Source organism: Bombus affinis, chromosome 10, assembly GCF_024516045.1.
Source record: "Bombus affinis isolate iyBomAffi1 chromosome 10, iyBomAffi1.2, whole genome shotgun sequence".
NCBI classification, from domain to species: domain Eukaryota; kingdom Metazoa; phylum Arthropoda; class Insecta; order Hymenoptera; family Apidae; genus Bombus; species Bombus affinis.
In genome coordinates this window covers 5,628,480-5,645,574 of record NC_066353.1, presented here as the reverse complement: position 1 = coordinate 5,645,574, position 17,095 = coordinate 5,628,480, and the positions used below count along the sequence as shown (strand labels likewise).

The 17,095-nt window shown below is 43.1% G+C and overlaps 1 long non-coding RNA gene across 50 annotated transcripts in view; it reads left to right on the top strand.

Moving 5' to 3' along the window:
• LOC126921577 (uncharacterized) overlaps positions 1 to 17,095 on the top strand; it is a 56,928-nt gene that overhangs the window by 21,903 nt on the left and 17,930 nt on the right. The window lies entirely within an intron of this gene.

Genomic DNA, 17,095 nt, shown 5'->3' with positions numbered 1-17,095 from the left:
AGTCGCCTCCTCATCGAATAACGAACGCAAGGGGGATTGGTTTTAGCTTAGGCTATAGTTTTCGATCGAGCGCAGCGAGCGAGGGACGCGTAAAGGTGTGTCACAAACCAACAGGATTGGCACATAGGGACATTGAAATATTTGCACCAGGCCGAGGATCCGCAAATCTTTATCGAATTGCGTACTGACAAATGTTTACAATTTATCAATAGTTTTACATAAATAGTAATATTTCCACATAGTACAGTGCAACGTGAGGTCCGAAATCGCTGACAAAATTAGGCAATAACAGGAAATACATGGAAGGCAATATAAGGTATATGTATAGCGTGGAAGTAGTAATCGTTGCTCGCTCGTACCGCTCGCTCGTAAAAATCTAGTCCAACCTCACAACCGATCCGACACGTTAGCAAATTTTAAATAAGTCGCCTCCTTGTCGAATAATAAACGCAAGAGGACTTGGTTTTAGGTTAGGCTATAGTCTTCGAGCGTGCGCAGCGAGCGGGGGACGCGTAAAGGTGTGTCACAAACCAACGGTTTGTCAGATAGGGACATTGAAATATTCGCACCAGCCCTAGGAGCCGGAAGTCTTTATCGAACTGCGTACTGACAAAAGTTTACAGTTTACCAATAGTTTTACATAAATAGTAATATTTCCACATTGTACAGTGCAACGTGAGGTCCAAAATCGCAGACAAAATTAGTTAATAACAGGAAATATGTGCAAGGTAATATAGCACATATGTATCGCTTGGAAATTGAAATCGTTGCTCGCTCGCTCCGCTCGCTCGTAAAAATCTAGTCCAACCTCACAACCGGTCCGACACGTTCGAAAATTTAAAATAAGTCGCCTCCTTATCGAATAACGAACGCAAGAGGGATTGGTTTCAGGTTAGGCAATAGTTTTCGAGCGAGCGCAGCGAGCGAGGGACGCGTAAAGGTGTGTCACAAACCAACGGTTTGGCACATAGGGACATTGTAATATTCGCAACAGCCCGAGGAGCCGCAAATCTTTATCGAACTGCGTACTGACAGAAGTTTACAGTTTATCAATAGTTTTACATAAATAGTAATATTTCCACATAGTACAGTGCAACGTGAGGTCCGAAATCGCTGACAAAATTAGGCAATAACAGGAAATACTTGGAAGGCAATATAAGGTATATGTATAGCTTGGAAATTGAAATCGTTGCTCGCTCGCTCCGCTCGCTCGTAAAAATCTAGTCCAACCTCACAACAGGTCCGACACGTAAGCAAATTTGAAATAAGTCGCCTCCTTATCGAATAACAAACGCAAGAGGGATTGGTTTTATGTTAGGCTATAGTCTTCGAGCGAGCGCAGCGAGCGCGGGACGCGTAAAGGTGTGTCACAAACCAACGGTTTGGCACATAGGGACATTGTAATATTCGCAACAGCCCGAGGAGCCGCAAATATTTATCGAACTGCGTACTGACAAAAGTTTACAGTTTATCAATAGTTTTATATAAATAGTAATATTTCCACATAGTACAGTGCAACATGAGGTCCGAAATCGCTGACAAAATTAGGCAATAACAGGAAATACTTGGAAGGCAATATAAGGTATATGTATAGCTTGGAAATTGAAATCGTTGCTCGCTCGCTCCGCTCGCTCGTAAAAATCTAGTCCAACCTCACAACCGGTCCGACACGTTCGAAAATTTAAAATGAGTCGCCTCCTTATCGAATAACGAACGCAAGAGGGATTGGTTTTAGGTTAGGCTATAGTTTTCGAGCGAGCGCAGCGAGCGAGGGACGCGTAAAGGTGTGTCACAAACCAACGGTTTGGCACATAGGGACATTGTAATATTCGCAACAGCCCGAGGAGCCGCAAATCTTTATCGAACTGCGTACTGACAAAAGTTTACAGTTTATCAATAGTTTTACACAAATAGTAATATATCCACACACTACAGTGCAACGTGAGGTCCGAAATCGCTGACAAAATTAGGCAATAACAGGAAATACGTGCAAGGCAATATAAGGTATATGTGTAGCGTGGAAATAGTAATCGTTGCTCGCTCGTACCGCTCGCTCGTGAAAATATAGTCCAACCTCACAACCGATCCGACACGTTCGAAAATTTAAAATAAGTCGCCTCCTCATCGAATAACGAACGCAAGGGGGATTGGTTTTAGCTTAGGCTATAGTTTTCGATCGAGCGCAGCGAGCGAGGGACGCGTAAAGGTGTGTCACAAACCAACAGGATTGGCACATAGGGACATTGAAATATTTGCACCAGGCCGAGGATCCGCAAATCTTTATCGAATTGCGTACTGACAAATGTTTACAATTTATCAATAGTTTTACATAAATAGTAATATTTCCACATAGTACAGTGCAACGTGAGGTCCGAAATCGCTGACAAAATTAGGCAATAACAGGAAATACATGGAAGGCAATATAAGGTATATGTATAGCGTGGAAGTAGTAATCGTTGCTCGCTCGTACCGCTCGCTCGTAAAAATCTAGTCCAACCTCACAACCGATCCGACACGTTAGCAAATTTTAAATAAGTCGCCTCCTTGTCGAATAATAAACGCAAGAGGACTTGGTTTTAGGTTAGGCTATAGTCTTCGAGCGTGCGCAGCGAGCGGGGGACGCGTAAAGGTGTGTCACAAACCAACGGTTTGTCAGATAGGGACATTGAAATATTCGCACCAGCCCTAGGAGCCGGAAGTCTTTATCGAACTGCGTACTGACAAAAGTTTACAGTTTACCAATAGTTTTACATAAATAGTAATATTTCCACATTGTACAGTGCAACGTGAGGTCCAAAATCGCAGACAAAATTAGTTAATAACAGGAAATATGTGCAAGGTAATATAGCACATATGTATCGCTTGGAAATTGAAATCGTTGCTCGCTCGCTCCGCTCGCTCGTAAAAATCTAGTCCAACCTCACAACCGGTCCGACACGTTCGAAAATTTAAAATAAGTCGCCTCCTTATCGAATAACGAACGCAAGAGGGATTGGTTTCAGGTTAGGCAATAGTTTTCGAGCGAGCGCAGCGAGCGAGGGACGCGTAAAGGTGTGTCACAAACCAACGGTTTGGCACATAGGGACATTGTAATATTCGCAACAGCCCGAGGAGCCGCAAATCTTTATCGAACTGCGTACTGACAAAAGTTTACAGTTTATCAATAGTTTTACATAAATAGTAATATTTCCACATAGTACAGTGCAACGTGAGGTCCGAAATCGCAGACAAAATTAGGCAATAACAGGAAATACATGGAAGGCAATATAAGGTATATGTATAGCGTGGAAATTGTAATCGTTGCTCGCTCGTACCGCTCGCTCGTAAAAATCTAGTCCAACCTCACAACCGATCCGACACGTTAGCAAATTTGAAATAAGTCTCCTCCTTATCGAATAACGAACGCAAGAGGGATTGGTTTTAGGTTAGGCTATAGTCTTCGAGCGAACGCAGCGAGCGCGGGACGCGTAAAGGTGTGTCACAAACCAACGGTTTGGCACATAGGGACATTGAAATATTCGCACCAGCCCGAGGTGCCGCAAATCTTTATCGAATTGCGTACTGACAAAAGTTTACAGTTTACCAATAGTTTTACATAAATAGTAATATTTCCACATTGTACAGTGCAACGTGAGGTCCAAAATCGCAGACAAAATTAGGTAATAACAGGAAATATGTGCAAGGTAATATAGCACATATGTATCGCTTGGAAATTGAAATCGTTGCTCGCTCGCTCCGCTCGCTCGTAAAAATATAGTCCAACCTCACAACCGATCCGACACGTTCGAAAATTTAAAATAAGTCGCCTCCTCATCGAATAACGAACGCAAGGGGGATTGGTTTTAGCTTACGCTATAGTTTTCGATCGAGCGCAGCGAGCGAGGGACGCGTAAAGGTGTGTCACAAACCAACAGGATTGGCACATACGGACATTGAAATATTCGCAACAGGCCGAGGATCCGCAAATCTTTATCGAATTGCGTACTGACAAAAGTTTACAGTTTATCAATAGTTTTACATAAATAGTAATATTTCCACATAGTACAGTGCAACGTGAGGTCCGAAATCGCTGACAAAATTAGGCAATAGCAGGAAATACATGCAAGGCAATATAAGGAATATGTAAAGCTTGGAAATTGTATTCGATGGTCGCTCGCTCCGCTCGCTCGTAAAAATCTAGTCCAACCTCACAACAGGTCCGACACGTTAGCAAATTTGAAATAAGTCGCCTCCTTATCGAATAACAAACGCAAGAGGGATTGGTTTTATGTTAGGCTATAGTCTTCGAGCGAGCGCAGCGAGCGCGGGACGCGTAAAGGTGTGTCACAAACCAACGGTTTGGCACATAGGGACATTGTAATATTCGCAACAGCCCGAGGAGCCGCAAATATTTATCGAACTGCGTACTGACAAAAGTTTACAGTTTATCAATAGTTTTATATAAATAGTAATATTTCCACATAGTACAGTGCAACATGAGGTCCGAAATCGCTGACAAAATTAGGCAATAACAGGAAATACTTGGAAGGCAATATAAGGTATATGTATAGCTTGGAAATTGAAATCGTTGCTCGCTCGCTCCGCTCGCTCGTAAAAATCTAGTCCAACCTCACAACCGGTCCGACACGTTCGAAAATTTAAAATGAGTCGCCTCCTTATCGAATAACGAACGCAAGAGGGATTGGTTTTAGGTTAGGCTATAGTTTTCGAGCGAGCGCAGCGAGCGAGGGACGCGTAAAGGTGTGTCACAAACCAACGGTTTGGCACATAGGGACATTGTAATATTCGCAACAGCCCGAGGAGCCGCAAATCTTTATCGAACTGCGTACTGACAAAAGTTTACAGTTTATCAATAGTTTTACACAAATAGTAATATATCCACACACTACAGTGCAACGTGAGGTCCGAAATCGCTGACAAAATTAGGCAATAACAGGAAATACGTGCAAGGCAATATAAGGTATATGTGTAGCGTGGAAATAGTAATCGTTGCTCGCTCGTACCGCTCGCTCGTGAAAATATAGTCCAACCTCACAACCGATCCGACACGTTCGAAAATTTAAAATAAGTCGCCTCCTCATCGAATAACGAACGCAAGGGGGATTGGTTTTAGCTTAGGCTATAGTTTTCGATCGAGCGCAGCGAGCGAGGGACGCGTAAAGGTGTGTCACAAACCAACAGGATTGGCACATAGGGACATTGAAATATTTGCACCAGGCCGAGGATCCGCAAATCTTTATCGAATTGCGTACTGACAAATGTTTACAATTTATCAATAGTTTTACATAAATAGTAATATTTCCACATAGTACAGTGCAACGTGAGGTCCGAAATCGCTGACAAAATTAGGCAATAACAGGAAATACATGGAAGGCAATATAAGGTATATGTATAGCGTGGAAGTAGTAATCGTTGCTCGCTCGTACCGCTCGCTCGTAAAAATCTAGTCCAACCTCACAACCGATCCGACACGTTAGCAAATTTTAAATAAGTCGCCTCCTTGTCGAATAATAAACGCAAGAGGACTTGGTTTTAGGTTAGGCTATAGTCTTCGAGCGTGCGCAGCGAGCGGGGGACGCGTAAAGGTGTGTCACAAACCAACGGTTTGTCAGATAGGGACATTGAAATATTCGCACCAGCCCTAGGAGCCGGAAGTCTTTATCGAACTGCGTACTGACAAAAGTTTACAGTTTACCAATAGTTTTACATAAATAGTAATATTTCCACATTGTACAGTGCAACGTGAGGTCCAAAATCGCAGACAAAATTAGTTAATAACAGGAAATATGTGCAAGGTAATATAGCACATATGTATCGCTTGGAAATTGAAATCGTTGCTCGCTCGCTCCGCTCGCTCGTAAAAATCTAGTCCAACCTCACAACCGGTCCGACACGTTCGAAAATTTAAAATAAGTCGCCTCCTTATCGAATAACGAACGCAAGAGGGATTGGTTTCAGGTTAGGCAATAGTTTTCGAGCGAGCGCAGCGAGCGAGGGACGCGTAAAGGTGTGTCACAAACCAACGGTTTGGCACATAGGGACATTGTAATATTCGCAACAGCCCGAGGAGCCGCAAATCTTTATCGAACTGCGTACTGACAGAAGTTTACAGTTTATCAATAGTTTTACATAAATAGTAATATTTCCACATAGTACAGTGCAACGTGAGGTCCGAAATCGCTGACAAAATTAGGCAATAACAGGAAATACTTGGAAGGCAATATAAGGTATATGTATAGCTTGGAAATTGAAATCGTTGCTCGCTCGCTCCGCTCGCTCGTAAAAATCTAGTCCAACCTCACAACAGGTCCGACACGTAAGCAAATTTGAAATAAGTCGCCTCCTTATCGAATAACAAACGCAAGAGGGATTGGTTTTATGTTAGGCTATAGTCTTCGAGCGAGCGCAGCGAGCGCGGGACGCGTAAAGGTGTGTCACAAACCAACGGTTTGGCACATAGGGACATTGTAATATTCGCAACAGCCCGAGGAGCCGCAAATATTTATCGAACTGCGTACTGACAAAAGTTTACAGTTTATCAATAGTTTTATATAAATAGTAATATTTCCACATAGTACAGTGCAACATGAGGTCCGAAATCGCTGACAAAATTAGGCAATAACAGGAAATACTTGGAAGGCAATATAAGGTATATGTATAGCTTGGAAATTGAAATCGTTGCTCGCTCGCTCCGCTCGCTCGTAAAAATCTAGTCCAACCTCACAACCGGTCCGACACGTTCGAAAATTTAAAATGAGTCGCCTCCTTATCGAATAACGAACGCAAGAGGGATTGGTTTTAGGTTAGGCTATAGTTTTCGAGCGAGCGCAGCGAGCGAGGGACGCGTAAAGGTGTGTCACAAACCAACGGTTTGGCACATAGGGACATTGTAATATTCGCAACAGCCCGAGGAGCCGCAAATCTTTATCGAACTGCGTACTGACAAAAGTTTACAGTTTATCAATAGTTTTACACAAATAGTAATATATCCACACACTACAGTGCAACGTGAGGTCCGAAATCGCTGACAAAATTAGGCAATAACAGGAAATACGTGCAAGGCAATATAAGGTATATGTGTAGCGTGGAAATAGTAATCGTTGCTCGCTCGTACCGCTCGCTCGTGAAAATATAGTCCAACCTCACAACCGATCCGACACGTTCGAAAATTTAAAATAAGTCGCCTCCTCATCGAATAACGAACGCAAGGGGGATTGGTTTTAGCTTAGGCTATAGTTTTCGATCGAGCGCAGCGAGCGAGGGACGCGTAAAGGTGTGTCACAAACCAACAGGATTGGCACATAGGGACATTGAAATATTTGCACCAGGCCGAGGATCCGCAAATCTTTATCGAATTGCGTACTGACAAATGTTTACAATTTATCAATAGTTTTACATAAATAGTAATATTTCCACATAGTACAGTGCAACGTGAGGTCCGAAATCGCTGACAAAATTAGGCAATAACAGGAAATACATGGAAGGCAATATAAGGTATATGTATAGCGTGGAAGTAGTAATCGTTGCTCGCTCGTACCGCTCGCTCGTAAAAATCTAGTCCAACCTCACAACCGATCCGACACGTTAGCAAATTTTAAATAAGTCGCCTCCTTGTCGAATAATAAACGCAAGAGGACTTGGTTTTAGGTTAGGCTATAGTCTTCGAGCGTGCGCAGCGAGCGGGGGACGCGTAAAGGTGTGTCACAAACCAACGGTTTGTCAGATAGGGACATTGAAATATTCGCACCAGCCCTAGGAGCCGGAAGTCTTTATCGAACTGCGTACTGACAAAAGTTTACAGTTTACCAATAGTTTTACATAAATAGTAATATTTCCACATTGTACAGTGCAACGTGAGGTCCAAAATCGCAGACAAAATTAGTTAATAACAGGAAATATGTGCAAGGTAATATAGCACATATGTATCGCTTGGAAATTGAAATCGTTGCTCGCTCGCTCCGCTCGCTCGTAAAAATCTAGTCCAACCTCACAACCGGTCCGACACGTTCGAAAATTTAAAATAAGTCGCCGCCTTATCGAATAACGAACGCAAGAGGGATTGGTTTTAGGTTAGGCTATAGTTTTCGAGCGAGCGCAGCGAGCGAGGGACGCGTAAAGGTGTGTCACAAACCAACGGTTTGGCACACAGGGACATTGAAATATTCGCACCAGCCCGAGGAGCCGCAAATCTTTATCGAACTTCGTACTGACAAAAGCTTACAGTTTATCAATAGTTTTACATAAATAGTAATATTTCCACATAGTACAGTGCAACGTGAGGTCCGAAATCGCTGACAAAATTGGGCAATAACAGGAAATATATGCAAGGCAATATAAGGTATAGGTATAGCTTGGAAATTGAAATCGTTGCTCGCTCGCTCCGCTCGCTCGTAAAAATCTAGTCCAACCTCACAACCGGTCCGACACGTTCGAAAATTTAAAATGAGTCGCCTCCTTATCGAATAACGAACGCAAGAGGGATTGGTTTCAGGTTAGGCAATAGTTTTCGAGCGAGCGCAGCGAGCGAGGGACGCGTAAAGGTGTGTCACAAACCAACGGTTTGGCACATAGGGACATTGTAATATTCGCAACAGCCCGAGGAGCCGCAAATCTTCATCGAACTGCGTACTGACAAAAGTTTACAGTTTATCAATAGTTTTACATAAATAGTAATATTTCCACATAGTACAGTGCAACGTGAGGTCCGAAATCGCTGACAAAATTAGGCAATTGCAGGAAATACATGCAAGGCAATATAAGGTATATGTATAGCGTGGAAATTGTAATCGTTGCTCGCTCGTACCGCTCGCTCGTAAAAATCTAGTCCAACCTCACAACCGATCCGACACGTTCGAAAGTTTAAAATAAGTCGCCTCCTCATCGAATAACGAACGCAAGGGGGATTGGTTTTAGGTTAGGCTGTAGTTTTCGAGCGAGCGCAGCGAGCGAGGGACGCGTAAAGGTGTGTCACAAACCAACGGTTTGGCACATAGGGACATTGAAATATTCGCACCAGCCCGAGGTGCCGCAAATCTTTATCGAATTGCGTACTGACAAATGTTTACAATTTATCAATAGTTTTGCATAAATAGTAATATTTCCACATAGTACAGTGCAACATGAGGTCCGAAATCGCTGACAAAATTAGGCAATAACAGGAAATACTTGGAAGGCAATATAAGGTATATGTATAGCTTGGAAATTGAAATCGTAGCTCGCTCGCTCCGCTCGCTCGTAAAAATCTAGTCCAACCTCACAACAGGTCCGACACGTTAGCAAATTTGAAATAAGTCGCCTCCTTATCGAATAACGAACGCAAGAGGGATTGGTTTTATGTTAGGCTATAGTCTTCGAGCGAGCGCAGCGAGCGCGGGACGCGTAAAGGTGTGTCACAAACCAACGGTTTGGCACATAGGGACATTGTAATATTCGCAACAGCCCGAGGAGCCGCAAATATTTATCGAACTGCGTACTGACAAAAGTTTACAGTTTATCAATAGTTTTATATAAATAGTAATATTTCCACATAGTACAGTGCAACATGAGGTCCGAAATCGCTGACAAAATTAGGCAATAACAGGAAATACTTGGAAGGCAATATAAGGTATATGTATAGCTTGGAAATTGAAATCGTTGCTCGCTCGCTCCGCTCGCTCGTAAAAATCTAGTCCAACCTCACAACCGGTCCGACACGTTCGAAAATTTAAAATGAGTCGCCTCCTTATCGAATAACGAACGCAAGAGGGATTGGTTTTAGGTTAGGCTATAGTTTTCGAGCGAGCGCAGCGAGCGCGGGACGCGTAAAGGTGTGTCACAAACCAACGGTTTGGCACATAGGGACATTGTAATATTCGCAACAGCCCGAGGAGCCGCAAATCTTCATCGAACTGCGTACTGACAAAAGTTTACAGTTTATCAATAGTTTTACATAAATAGTAATATTTCCACATAGTACAGTGCAACGTGAGGTCCGAAATCGCTGACAAAATTAGGCAATTGCAGGAAATACATGCAAGGCAATATAAGGTATATGTATAGCGTGGAAATTGTAATCGTTGCTCGCTCGTACCGCTCGCTCGTAAAAATCTAGTCCAACCTCACAACCGATCCGACACGTTCGAAAGTTTAAAATAAGTCGCCTCCTCATCGAATAACGAACGCAAGGGGGATTGGTTTTAGGTTAGGCTGTAGTTTTCGAGCGAGCGCAGCGAGCGAGGGACGCGTAAAGGTGTGTCACAAACCAACGGTTTGGCACATAGGGACATTGAAATATTCGCACCAGCCCGAGGTGCCGCAAATCTTTATCGAATTGCGTACTGACAAATGTTTACAATTTATCAATAGTTTTGCATAAATAGTAATATTTCCACATAGTACAGTGCAACATGAGGTCCGAAATCGTTGACAAAATTAGGCAATAACAGGAAATACTTGGAAGGCAATATAAGGTATATGTATAGCTTGGAAATTGAAATCGTAGCTCGCTCGCTCCGCTCGCTCGTAAAAATCTAGTCCAACCTCACAACCGGTCCGACACGTTCGAAAATTTAAAATGAGTCGCCGCCTTATCGAATAACGAACGCAAGAGGGATTGGTTTTAGGTTAGGCTATAGTTTTCGAGCGAGCGCAGCGAGCGAGGGACGCGTAAAGGTGTGTCACAAACCAACGGTTTGGCACACAGGGACATTGAAATATTCGCACCAGCCCGAGGAGCCGCAAATCTTTATCGAACTTCGTACTGACAAAAGCTTACAGTTTATCAATAGTTTTACATAAATAGTAATATTTCCACATAGTACAGTGCAACGTGAGGTCCGAAATCGCTGACAAAATTGGGCAATAACAGGAAATATATGCAAGGCAATATAAGGTATATGTATAGCTTGGAAATTGAAATCGTTGCTCGCTCGCTCCGCTCGCTCGTAAAAATCTAGTCCAACCTCACAACCGGTCCGACACGTTCGAAAATTTAAAATGAGTCGCCTCCTTATCGAATAACGAACGCAAGAGGGATTGGTTTCAGGTTAGGCAATAGTTTTCGAGCGAGCGCAGCGAGCGAGGGACGCGTAAAGGTGTGTCACAAACCAACGGTTTGGCACATAGGGACATTGTAATATTCGCAACAGCCCGAGGAGCCGCAAATCTTTATCGAACTGCGTACTGACAAAAGTTTACAGTTTATCAATAGTTTTACATAAATAGTAATATTTCCACATAGTACAGTGCAACGTGAGGTCCGAAATCGCAGACAAAATTAGGCAATAACAGGAAATACTTGGAAGGCAATATAAGGTATATGTATAGCTTGGAAATTGAAATCGTAGCTCGCTCGCTCCGCTCGCTCGTAAAAATCTAGTCCAACCTCACAACCGGTCCGACACGTTCGAAAATTTAAAATGAGTCGCCGCCTTATCGAATAACGAACGCAAGAGGGATTGGTTTTAGGTTAGGCTATAGTTTTCGAGCGAGCGCAGCGAGCGAGGGACGCGTAAAGGTGTGTCACAAACCAACGGTTTGGCACACAGGGACATTGAAATATTCGCACCAGCCCGAGGAGCCGCAAATCTTTATCGAACTTCGTACTGACAAAAGCTTACAGTTTATCAATAGTTTTACATAAATAGTAATATTTCCACATAGTACAGTGCAACGTGAGGTCCGAAATCGCTGACAAAATTGGGCAATAACAGGAAATATATGGAAGGCAATATAAGGAATATGTATAGCTTGGAAATTGTAATCGTTGCTCGCTCGCTCCGCTCGCTCGTAAAAATCTAGTCCAACCTCACAACCGATCCGACACGTTAGCAAATTTGAAATAAGTCGCCTCCTTATCGAATAACGAACGCAAGAGGGATTGGTTTCAGGTTAGGCAATAGTTTTCGAGCGAGCGCAGCGAGCGAGGGACGCGTAAAGGTGTGTCACAAACAAACGGTTTGGCACATAGGAACATTGTAATATTCGCAACAGCCCGAGGAGCCGCAAATCTTTATCGAACTGCGTACTGACAAAAGTTTACAGTTTATCAATAGTTTTACATAAATAGAAATATTTCCACATAGTACAGTGCAACGTGAGGTCCGAAATCGCAGACAAAATTAGGCAATAACAGGAAATACATGGAAGGCAATATAAGGTATATGTATAGCGTGGAAATTGTAATCGTTGCTCGCTCGTACCGCTCGCTCGTAAAAATCTAGTCCAACCTCACAACCGATCCGACACGTTAGCAAATTTGAAATAAGTCTCCTCCTTATCGAATAACGAACGCAAGAGGGATTGGTTTTAGGTTAGGCTATAGTCTTCGAGCGAACGCAGCGAGCGCGGGACGCGTAAAGGTGTGTCACAAACCAACGGTTTGGCACACAGGGACATTGAGATATTCGCACCAGCCCGAGGTGCCGCAAATCTTTATCGAATTGCGTACTGACAAATGTTTACAATTTATCAATAATTTTACATAAATAGTAATATTTCCACATAGTACAGTGCAACGTGAGGTCCGAAATCGCTGACAAAATTAGGCAATAGCAGGAAATACATGCAAGGCAATATAAGGAATATGTAAAGCTTGGAAATTGTATTCGATGGTCGCTCGCTCCGCTCGCTCGTAAAAATCTAGTCCAACCTCACTACAGGTCCGACACGTTAGCAAATTTGAAATAAGTCGCCTCCTTATCGAATAACGAACGCAAGAGGGATTGGTTTTATGTTAGGCTATAGTCTTCGAGCGAGCGCAGCGAGCGCGGGACGCGTAAAGGTGTGTCACAAACCAACGGTTTGGCACATAGGGACATTGTAATATTCGCAACAGCCCGAGGAGCCGCAAATATTTATCGAACTGCGTACTGACAAAAGTTTACAGTTTATCAATAGTTTTATATAAATAGTAATATTTCCACATAGTACAGTGCAACATGAGGTCCGAAATCGCTGACAAAATTAGGCAATAACAGGAAATACTTGGAAGGCAATATAAGGTATATGTATAGCTTGGAAATTGAAATCGTTGCTCGCTCGCTCCGCTCGCTCGTAAAAATCTAGTCCAACCTCACAACCGGTCCGACACGTTCGAAAATTTAAAATGAGTCGCCTCCTCATCGAATAACGAACGCAAGGGGGATTGGTTTTAGGTTAGGCTGTAGTTTTCGAGCGAGCGCAGCGAGCGAGGGACGCGTAAAGGTGTGTCACAAACCAACGGTTTGGCACATAGGGACATTGAAATATTCGCACCAGCCCGAGGTGCCGCAAATATTTATCGAATTGCGTACTGACAAATGTTTACAATTTATCAATAGTTTTGCATAAATAGTAATATTTCCACATAGTACAGTGCAACATGAGGTCCGAAATCGCTGACAAAATTAGGCAATAACAGGAAATACTTGGAAGGCAATATAAGGTATATGTATAGCTTGGAAATTGAAATCGTAGCTCGCTCGCTCCGCTCGCTCGTAAAAATCTAGTCCAACCTCACAACCGGTCCGACACGTTCGAAAATTTAAAATGAGTCGCCGCCTTATCGAATAACGAACGCAAGAGGGATTGGTTTTAGGTTAGGCTATAGTTTTCGAGCGAGCGCAGCGAGCGAGGGACGCGTAAAGGTGTGTCACAAACCAACGGTTTGGCACACAGGGACATTGAAATATTCGCACCAGCCCGAGGAGCCGCAAATCTTTATCGAATTGCCTACTGACAAAAGTTTACAGTTTATCAATATTTTTACATAAATAGTAATATTTCCACATAGTACAGTGCAACGTGAGGTCCGAAATCACTGACAAAATTGGGCAATAACAGGAAATATATGCAAGGCAATATAAGGTATATGTATAGCTTGGAAATTGAAATTGTTGCTCGCTCGTACCGCTCGCTCGTAAAAATCTAGTCCAACCTCACAACCGATCAGACACGTTCGCAAATTTAAAATAAGTCGCCTCCTCATCGAATAACGAACGCAAGAGGGCTTGGTTTTAGGTTAGGCTATAGTTTTCGAGCGAGCGCAGCGAGCGCGGGACGCGTAAAGGTGTGTCACAAACCAACAGGATTGGCACATAGGGACATTGTAATATTCGCAACAGCCCGAGGAGCCGCAAATCTTCATCGAACTGCGTACTGACAAAAGTTTACAGTTTATCAATAGTTTTACATAAATAGTAATATTTCCACATAGTACAGTGCAACGTGAGGTCCGAAATCGCTGACAAAATTAGGCAATTGCAGGAAATACATGCAAGGCAATATAAGGTATATGTATAGCGTGGAAATTGTAATCGTTGCTCGCTCGTACCGCTCGCTCGTAAAAATCTAGTCCAACCTCACAACCGATCCGACACGTTCGAAAGTTTAAAATAAGTCGCCTCCTCATCGAATAACGAACGCAAGGGGGATTGGTTTTATGTTAGGCTGTAGTTTTCGAGCGAGCGCAGCGAGCGAGGGACGCGTAAAGGTGTGTCACAAACCAACGGTTTGGCACACAGGGACATTGAAATATTCGCACCAGCCCGAGGAGCCGCAAATCTTTATCGAACTTCGTACTGACAAAAGCTTACAGTTTATCAATAGTTTTACATAAATAGTAATATTTCCACATAGTACAGTGCAACGTGAGGTCCGAAATCGCTGACAAAATTAGGCAATAGCAGGAAATACATGCAAGGCAATATAAGGAATATGTAAAGCTTGGAAATTGTATTCGATGGTCGCCCGCTCCGCTCGCTCGTAAAAATCTAGTCCAACCTCACAACAGGTCCGACACGTTAGCAAATTTGAAATAAGTCGCCTCCTTATCGATTAACGAACGCAAGAGGGATTGGTTTTATGTTAGGCTATAGTCTTCGAGCGAGCGCAGCGAGCGCGGGACGCGTAAAGGTGTGTCACAAACCAACGGTTTGGCACATAGGGACATTGTAATATTCGCAACAGCCCGAGGAGCCGCAAATCTTTATCGAACTGCGTACTGACAAAAGTTTACAGTTTATCAATAGTTTTACATAAATAGTAATATTTCCACATAGTACAGTGCAACGTGAGGTCCGAAATCGCTGACAAAATTAGGCAAATGCAGGAAATACATGCAAGGCAATATAAGGTATATGTATAGCGTGGAAATTGTAATCGTTGCTCGCTCGTACCGCTCGCTCGTAAAAATCTAGTCCAACCTCACAACCGATCCGACACGTTCGAAAGTTTAAAATAAGTCGCCTCCTCATCGAATAACGAACGCAAGGGGGATTGGTTTTAGGTTAGGCTGTAGTTTTCGAGCGAGCGCAGCGAGCGAGGGTCGCGTAAAGGTGTGTCACAAACCAACGGTTTGGCACATAGGGACATTGAAATATTCGCACCAGCCCGAGGTGCCGCAAATCTTTATCGAATTGCGTACTGACAAATGTTTACAATTTATCAATAGTTTTGCATAAATAGTAATATTTCCACATAGTACAGTGCAACATGAGGTCCGAAATCGCTGACAAAATTAGGCAATAACAGGAAATACTTGGAAGGCAATATAATGTATATGTATAGCTTGGAAATTGAAATCGTTGCTCGCTCGCTCCGCTCGCTCGTAAAAATCTAGTCCAACCTCACAACCGGTCCGACACGTTCGAAAATTTAAAATGAGTCGCCTCCTTATCGAATAACGATCGCAAGAGGGATTGGTTTCAGGTTAGGCAATAGTTTTCGAGCGAGCGCAGCGAGCGAGGGACGCGTAAAGGTGTGTCACAAACCAACGGTTTGGCACATAGGGACATTGTAATATTCGCAACAGCCCGAGGAGCCGCAAATCTTTATCGAACTGCGTACTGACAAAAGTTTACAGTTTATCAATAGTTTTACATAAATAGTAATATTTCCCCATAGTACAGTGCAACGTGAGGTCCGAAATCGCTGACAAAATTAGGCAATAGCAGGAAATACATGCAAGGCAATATAAGGTATATGTATAGCGTGGAAATAGTAATCGTTGCTGGGTCGTATCGCTCGCTCGTAAAAATCTAGTCCAACCTCACAACCGATCCGACACGTTAGCAAATTTGAAATAAGTCGCCTACTTATCGAATAATAAACGCAAGAGGACTTGGTTTTAGGTTAGACTATAGTTTTCGAGCGAGCGCAGCGAGCGCGGGACGCGTAAAGGTGTGTCACAATCCAACGGTTTGGCACATAGGGACATTGAAATATTCGCACCAGCCCGAGGTGCCGCAAATCTTTATCGAATTGCCTACTGACAAAAGTTTACAGTTTATCAATATTTTTACATAAATAGTAATATTTCCACATAGTACAGTGCCACGTGAGGTCCGAAATCGCTGACAAAATTGGGCAATAACAGGAAATATATGCAAGGCAATATAAGGTATATGTATAGCTTGGAAATTGAAATTGTTGCTCGCTCGTACCGCTCGCTCGTAAAAATCTAGTCCAACCTCACAACCGATCAGACACGTTCGCAAATTTAAAATAAGTCGCCTCCTCATCGAATAACGAACGCAAGAGGGCTTGGTTTTAGGTTAGGCTATAGTTTTCGAGCGAGCGCAGCGAGCGCGGGACGCGTAAAGGTGTGTCACAAACCAACAGGATTGGCACATAGGGACATTGAAATATTTGCACCAGGCCGAGGAGCCTCAAATCTTTATCGAACTGCGTACTGACAAAAGTTTACAGTTTATCAATAGTTTTACATAAATAGTAATATTTCCACATAGTACAGTGCAACGTGAGGTCCGAAATCGCTGACAAAATTAGGCAATAGCAGGAAATACATGCAAGGCAATATAAGGTATATCTATAGCGTGGAAATTGTAATCGCTGCTCGCTCGTACCGCTCGCTCGTAAAAATCTAGTCCAACCTCACAACCGATCCGACACGTTCGTAAAATTAAAATAAGTCGCATCCTCATCGAATAACGAACGCAAGGGGGATTGGTTTTAGGTTAGGCTAGAGTGTTCGAGCGAGCGCAGCGATCGAGGGACGCGTAAAGGTGTGTCACAAACCAACGGTTTGGCACATAGGGACATTGAAATATTCGCACCTACCCGAGGAGCCGGAAGTCTTTATCGAACTGCCTACTGACAAAAGTTTACAGTTTATCAA